This window comes from Atheta coriaria, unplaced genomic scaffold, assembly GCF_025399875.1.
Source record: "Atheta coriaria isolate IRGN ID8LTWV9N9 unplaced genomic scaffold, Caltech_Dcor_3.1 hic_scaffold_6_pilon, whole genome shotgun sequence".
Classification (NCBI taxonomy): domain Eukaryota; kingdom Metazoa; phylum Arthropoda; class Insecta; order Coleoptera; family Staphylinidae; genus Dalotia; species Dalotia coriaria.
The window spans coordinates 7,966,553-7,974,104 of NW_027045448.1; the positions used below are offsets into that span (position 1 = coordinate 7,966,553).

Here is a 7,552-nt window from a genome sequence, read left to right on the forward strand (position 1 = left end):
GAGTTAAACTTAAACGATGAATAACCAATTTGCATTCGTTCTATTTCCGGTTATGAAGATTTGGGACGCTTGCGAAACGTTCCACACTAATTTTAGATGATGTGACGCAAGACCACAAGCAAAAGAAAGTCTAATTGAATTGAGTAACTGCACCTCAGCCAAAATATAGATAAAAATGTATATTGACCCTGTATACCTATTTATGATAATCTGTTCTACATTTTAATACATGGGCGTTTTAGAACTAGTTTCGTATTACATGTTGCAGCGTAAATTGAAGCTTTATTTGATTAGATGTAAACGTGCTGTTTTCCGAAACGCCCTTCTTTCAATTTATGAAATGATGCTGATTGAATCGCATCGAATGGTGAAGCGCCGAAGAGAGAAACCAAGATGGTGGACGTACCATGTGCGGGCTTCTGCCTGCGGCCTCTGCTTCCGACCCAAACAACGAGGCTAGCAAGGGCGCGCAGAGCGCACGCGGATTAAGATATTGATATAACTTTTGCTTTCGGTCGGGGGTCGTCGGTGGCGCATTGCGAGGCGGAGCGGGCACGCGCACGCACACACATACCCCTATCCCTACATCACCGGAGTTTTCGTTCCAATTTCCTTCGGCTGCGCGGAAAATTGTCAGCCACTTCTCACACCAATCTGAATGAGTCACCAACGTTCAAGGATTTTGGGATTTTCCACTCAACACTTGTGTTTGGCTACACTTTTTACTTTTCAGTTAAAAATATGCATTGCTTATTGCATGGCTGAAACGGTTTGATAAAATGTATACAAAACATAAAGCGTACAATGTCTCTGTCAACTTGAGACGGCTCGGCAAAACTTTTGAGCCTTCGTCTCGCAATATTGAAGTAACGAATTTTCGCATTCGTGAAATAAAACAAATATCAGCGTCGCGCGCGCGCTTATCTTATCGCTGCTGGGGAAACATGCACGCTGATAAAACAGAAATGCTACTATTCATCCAATATTCGCTGCGAATTGAAGCAGCTAAATTCCTACAGTATAATGAGACCTCATAATGGATTATATTGACCAAACTGTAGCATGAAACTAAAAAGACGTGTTTAGTTTCCCTGACGACGTTTATTCACGATTCGATTTCCTCGTGCATAGATAATGCACAAGCCGCCGCCGACCAGGTGTGGGATGGATATCGTTTATAGCAGGTTCGAAATAATTTCCGCAATCGGCGAAACATGGAAAATGCGCGCGACGTTATGCGCGCGAACGACACGAAATGCATTTACATTAACGAGTGTGCTGCTCGTGCAGTCGGTCGGTCGGTCGGGCATTAAAAACGTGTTATTTATTTTTGCAAAATGACCTTGGCGCGGCGCGGAAAACGGCTAGCGCTGGTTGCATCTGCCGTGCGAACAAGCGAGCCAGCGAATAAACGTTGTGGCCTCCAAACCGGAATAGACTCTGATGACGCGAAAAGATTCGCGATCCGCGCGAGCGTCCCACCAGCTCAGCGCAGTAATAATGCTGCATTACGTAATTTCCAAGAGAGACACAAAAAGGAACTTGAAAACAATGTCGAGCAATACTGTTTCGACTACACGAAAAAAAAAATGAACATCTTGTGCTTTACATGTTAGGTATTTCATTTCGCCCGATCTGTTTAGCCTACATTTCATGTAGGAACCTACTTATAAGATGGTGTTTGTGTATTAAATCCTTTTGCTTGTTTGTTTAAGCGTTAAATCAGCTAGGAGCGGGAAAACAACAAAAAATGTCCAAATGTGTGGTGGATGATGTCATGGCGTCGGCTGTGTTTCACATTACGTCATCAAATTCGCGTTAACTGACGACGGACGCGTCCCTGATACTTTATGTGAAGTATGTGTGGAGACGAGTGGAGACCGTTGAGACGACGCCGACGTTTTGCTCTTGAAAAGGTCACGTGTCCAAATTTCGTTAAAAATTGCCCGGCGTATTTCTTGGTTACCCGTAATGCATACAAAAAAAGAACTAGAAATACATTGAAGATAATCTGTGTAGGCGGTGTAGTAGCGTAGTAAGAAATTGCAATAGAGTAGTATGTACGTAGTTTGTAGAATGTGCGAGCGCGTAACAACAAAGGGTTTATTTTTAGCACATTGGCGAAATTCGAAATTGTATATAATTCAGGGTGTCAGTATGTCACGTCAGTGAAGCGAGTTGCTTAGCAACAGGCGCTTAGCCCGGCCTATTTTCGGGCTCTATTGATCCGACCCAGCTCTCCTTCACTTGGGGTTAAACTCAGAGTCGGACTCGTCGGTGAACACATGACGCGCACCCGGCGCGCATGCCACTCTCCGTCCCTGCTGATGTGCGTCGTTCAGGAAAGAAATCGGAAGTGGTTGCACATATTAGGTGCCTCTACGAAGGTATTTTCAGATATAAAAAAAATGAAAAGCAAGTTATATTCCTAATCAATTCAATACGAAGTTGTAGGTCTTGCATGTGTAGCGGACAGTTGTTCAATACTTACGAAGGAGGTCCCGTGTGTATATCGGTCCGATGATAAAAGATAAAATTAGAATTAAAGCAGAGAGGAAAGAAGTGCGGCGTCGTTTTAATATTTCATAGCTTATTTCAGTAGTGACCCGATTTTCAGCGGGATTCTCGTGACATTAAACATTAAAACTTAATATGTCCGTTAATCGTGAGTGTTGTAATCATTTTCAAATGGAGAGTAATCGTTATCACATCCTGGCCCGCTCTTATAAACGAAATTTATAGCGCTATGATAAATAAGCAATATTACAAGTGCTTTTTTGTGCGGAACGTAACAACGTTTGTTGATTCGAAACAAATTCGAAACGTCACGTTTCGGAGCGCAAAACTGAATCTGCTCTCGGAGCAGCAACGGATTTCTTTGTTCTCAGCGAACTCGCGAGCTCGCGTTGACTCTTTGTGATCTTGCATCACACGCGCTAGTGTGAGCTTTTTATTCACATCGATTTCATCAAATTTAGGCCGAGTAGCAGTAAAAAAGTGCAACACGAGTCGCCTGCCGCACAACCACACAAACGCGTGTTTATGCCAACGGCACTCATCTAGCTTTCCTCCGAGAACGCCACGATTGCGCGGTCGAATATGAATGCATAACACCACGAAACCACGATTTATCGGCAAATGCATGTGTTGGATAGACGCTGCTGGATGCGTGACATGCGTGTTGCGCTCGTTTGCTGTGTAATATTCACAAGGCCTTGGCTCACATCCAAAGCGCGCTCTCCGTCCACAAGCATTGCGCCGTGTTCATAAATATTCACTGTATTCGTTCATCATCATCGATATATCGACAAGCAGTTTGTTAATTGGTTTCTACTGTAATTTGTTTTACTAGTATTTTAGTTTAAATAATGAAATACTGGTGCGCAGCGTTTCTGTACTTGATTATTCTGATGGTTAGTTGAAGACTGGATAGGTGAATTTGTCGCAACGTCCTAAGTTCGAATAACAACATAAAATAGCACGCCATCTTCACGAATAAAGCTGAACAAAAACTTCGATTTCATGCTGAAAGACAGGGACGAACTAAAAGAGAGAAAAATAATTGAATAAAAGACAGGGTCCAACTTATTTTCAAAATTAATTTCAGTTGAAAAATTTCAATTTAAAATATATCGAAAATTAAAATATTTAAGAAAAGGAGAAATCAATTCTAGACTTTTGACGGAATCTCAAGCGAATCGGACATTCAAAAGATCTAATTTAGCTTCTTTCCAAAATGGTGCAAAACTAAAATGTGCTACTTTCTGATTTCTTAAATCTTTTTAGACTATGGTGATTGAACAGTTCTACTGTACGGCGATTAATGATGTGACCATAGTAAGAAAAATAACATGCCTGGCGAGATTTTCTAATTCAACTTAAAAATATTCGCAGGGTAAATGGTCCCCAGTCAAGCAGGGAAACTTTACCCTAATTAACTTCGAACTTGGTGGTCCAACCGCCGAGCTAAATTTTCATTGTTTCTGGTCAACTTCTGAATATAATTTTATTACTTTCCTTTGTGAATACGTAATCCATTGTATATTTTGAAATATTTATTTATAAACTTTACGTGAATATTGGATTTACATTTTTATTTGTAGATTTTATTTGTAAGATTTCTATTTGTGGGTATGTGGGTACATACCCTCAAACACGATAACACGCAATAACATAAACACTTAACACACAAAACACCCCTAACATACCTATTAAAGTCAGTTTATGAAGATGCCCTCAGGGCGAAACATGTTAAACTCTACAAATAAAAATGTAAATCCAATATTCACGTAAAGTTTATAAATAAATATTTAAAAAAAAAATCTGAATATAAAAAAAATCATGACATAAATAAAATACCAGAAATTGTGACTTTATTACTTTCCGAGAAAATTGCATTGGAATTCATTATCTTGAAAATACAAATGTTTTAATTCTATCTTATGAATAATACGATACTGATTGCAATGCCGTTTTTTGTTTCTGAATATCTTTAGTACATTCGGAGATAATTGGTTATTAAGTAATGCTAGAAATACACGTTCCAATTAGTACATTTTCAATGTTTGTTGGTAAATATCAATGAATCTCTCAGTAATTCTATAAATCTAGCAAAGATGGCGTTGGAATGCACATACTTGCATTAAATTCTAAGCGCACTTATCGCTGCCAGTTGCTGGTAGTAGATGTGAGTGCACATAGCCTTAAAAGGAAACGTGTGTGCGTGTGAGATCGTGCGAATTGGTGCAGCAGGTTTTGTTTTTATGTGTTATCGTTATTTGTTTACGTCCATGAGGCGGTGTGCCGTCGGATCTCACACGCTGCATGAAACGTAGGTGCCTTGCATTCGCGCAGTTGCCAATGACTTATCGCCGTCGCTGAAGCATACCTAGAGTCGAGTAGAAATTGAAAGCATGTGCTGTGGCCGGTTGCTCTGTGTATTTCTTTCGCGAATTGCCATGTTCCGATAGCGATTAATTCGGTAAATCGAGTTATATTCGATCACGAGTCAACGACGTGTGATATTAACAAATGTGTTGTGTTCCTGATGATTTATAGTGTGTGCAGTGTTAGAAAATGTGAAATTATTCTCCGTCGGCTGTTGGAGGTCATGGAGTACAAAGACTGTCGCGAGAATATACATTGTAAGTAATAGGTACATATCATTCAATGAGTATAAATCATGTTTTAATACTAGTTTTTATCCGACGGTACTTGATTTGCAGTATCGTAGTGTTTTACAAAACGTGCAGACTTGTGATTTTGCAAAATAATTCGCGTATTTCATTGTTTTGCGATGGAAAATGGGTCATAGAAATAGAATAACATTCCCAGACTTTCCCATTTGGGAAGTTATGGGGAGTTATCGGGAAATTTTCAATATTTTCAATATATTTCAATATTTGTCATCTTGTAGAGATACAGTTGTTCTTTTAATGTTTTAATGTTTACTATCCCTATTTATGTGGTCTCAAGGGGCCACTAGGACTGCCTTTTATTGACATGTGGAGTGAAAGATTGATAGGTATAGGATATTTTCGTTTAGTAACATTCTGTATATTATTTTTTATTTTATCCTGGATTGCTGTTATTTACTGGGTTTCTTTCTAGAATTTTGGATTTTCCTTTTTCTTCTAGTTTTTATTATTTTTTATAACACTCTGTATTATAGTGTTCCTTGCTTTGATTCTAAAGTTATAGTTATTTTGTGGATTTCCTTCTCGAACTTCACATTTTCATTTATACTTTAGTTTTTTTTTGTAACACCCTGTATGTTTCCAAAATTAAGGTTATTTTGTAGATTTCCTTCTAGCTTCACATTTGTTTTGTACGTTTGTGGTTTTCTTCTTGTAACACCCTGTATTATACGTTTCCTTGCTGTGATTCCAATGTTGCAGTTATTTTGTGTTTTTTCTTCTAGAACTTCGCATTTTCATTTGTACGTTAGTTGTTTTCTTTTTGTAAAACCCTATATTATAATTTTTCTTGCTATGTTTCCAAAGTTATAGTTATTTTGTGGATTTCCTTCTAGGACTTCACATTTATTTTGTACGTTTGTGGTTTTCTTCTTGTAACACCCTGAATTATACTTTTCCTTGCTGTGATTCCAAAATTGTAGTTATTTTGTGGCTTTTCTTCTAGGACTTTGCATTTGCCTATATATTTTAGTTGTTTTCTTTTTGTAACACCCTGCATTATAATTTTCATTGCTGTGATTCCAAACTGATAACTTTGGATTTGAAAATTCGCTATCAGATGGAAATTTAAAATAATTTAATTTAATGGGGTAAAAGGTCTAAAACTGCGACTGAAAGTGCTCAAAATTGCAAATTTTCAAATTTTGACGATTTATTTCAATTGCGAATTTGTCGTAAATTAAAAGAAATAGAAAGGAATGCATCGCAGAGCCTTAATCTACGGACAATTCCCTATCAAATGAGCTACATAGTTAAATTGGATATCTAAGAGATGAAATTTTAATTCAAAAGAAAAAATTGGCAAGGGGGGTGAGGGGTTGAGTGCTTGATATTATTTCCACGATTTTCGAAATGCTACGCGTAATATTTTAGTTTAATTCATATCGCAGGTACCGCGTCTATGGCATGCTTTGCGCATCTATTGCTTTTACCTGCGGGCATCATGCGGCAGGTGCAGAGTCTTGCTGTCAATTGTTGCATCGTAAATTCCATTTAGAGATGGCACTAGCAGGAACTAAAAATAATAAAATAGAATTGTATTCGTTTTGAAGACAAATTTATTATGAGCGTTTGTGTATAAACAACTTTCTTATCGCATTCGCCGTGCGAGATGCTACGCGTAAGATTCTCGTCGCGCTGTTGCATACAGCATATTTTAGTTTAGTTCTTATCACAGGTACCGTGCCTATTGTAATTCGCGCACAATGTCGTGTGCCATCGACACGCCGCAGGCTTTGCGCATCTATTGCTTTCACTGTCACGTTGTTGCTTGCACAGTTTGCAGCCAGTTTCGTGCCGGTCGGAGGTTGATCCAGACGTGTTTTACGCGACTCGTATTGTTTGTCCGGACATCTACTTTCCAAATTCGCATTATATTCGATCATCAATCGACTATAGTAATTTTATTTACTCTTTGCGCGTATATAGCCCATAAATGCCGGTTAAGTGTATCGTTGATTTGATATTCATCATGAGGATGACCCATCGTACTGGTGTAAGTAACTTTTAACTAAACAGCACATATTGTTTGTTTTTCTCCGCTGTGTGATTATAATATTACTAAACAGTATGAAATATTTTTTTGTTTTAACTTATGTTTTCTCTTTTTATTTACAGTATTTGTCGTGCCTTGGAGTCCATGAGTTTTGCATTGGTAAGTTTATAATTCAATTATATTTTTCGTTTTAATTTCTGCGTCTTCCATTAGTTTGTATTAACTTTGTTTTGATTTATCGCGTCGATACTACCGCGTGTTGCAAATACACAAGATAGTCGCGTACCCGCGGATCTCAAAATTAACTGTTTAGTTTTTCCTTCGCTTACAAAAGCGCAAGAGTTGTGCTTGAAGATGCAAT

General features: G+C 38.3%; 2 long non-coding RNA genes across 4 annotated transcripts; both read left to right on the forward strand.

The window, feature by feature from the left end:
• Window positions 1–1,250: 1,250 nt before the first annotated feature.
• On the forward strand, window positions 1,251–3,549 carry LOC135793619 (uncharacterized). Of its 3 annotated transcripts, XR_010548669.1 has the most exons (4): window positions 1,251–1,616; window positions 1,716–2,060; window positions 2,114–2,387; window positions 2,449–3,549. It is a non-coding gene; the product is annotated as an uncharacterized lncRNA (long non-coding RNA). The 3 variants fall into 3 exon arrangements; XR_010548668.1 differs by having other exon boundaries at window positions 1,716–2,387; XR_010548670.1 differs by having other exon boundaries at window positions 1,716–2,387; window positions 2,455–3,549.
• Window positions 3,550–3,760: 211 nt separating this feature from the next.
• LOC135794477 (uncharacterized) lies at window positions 3,761–4,084 on the forward strand. The gene is made up of 2 exons (XR_010548898.1): window positions 3,761–3,837; window positions 3,895–4,084. It is a non-coding gene; the product is annotated as an uncharacterized lncRNA (long non-coding RNA).
• Window positions 4,085–7,552: the final 3,468 nt, after the last annotated feature.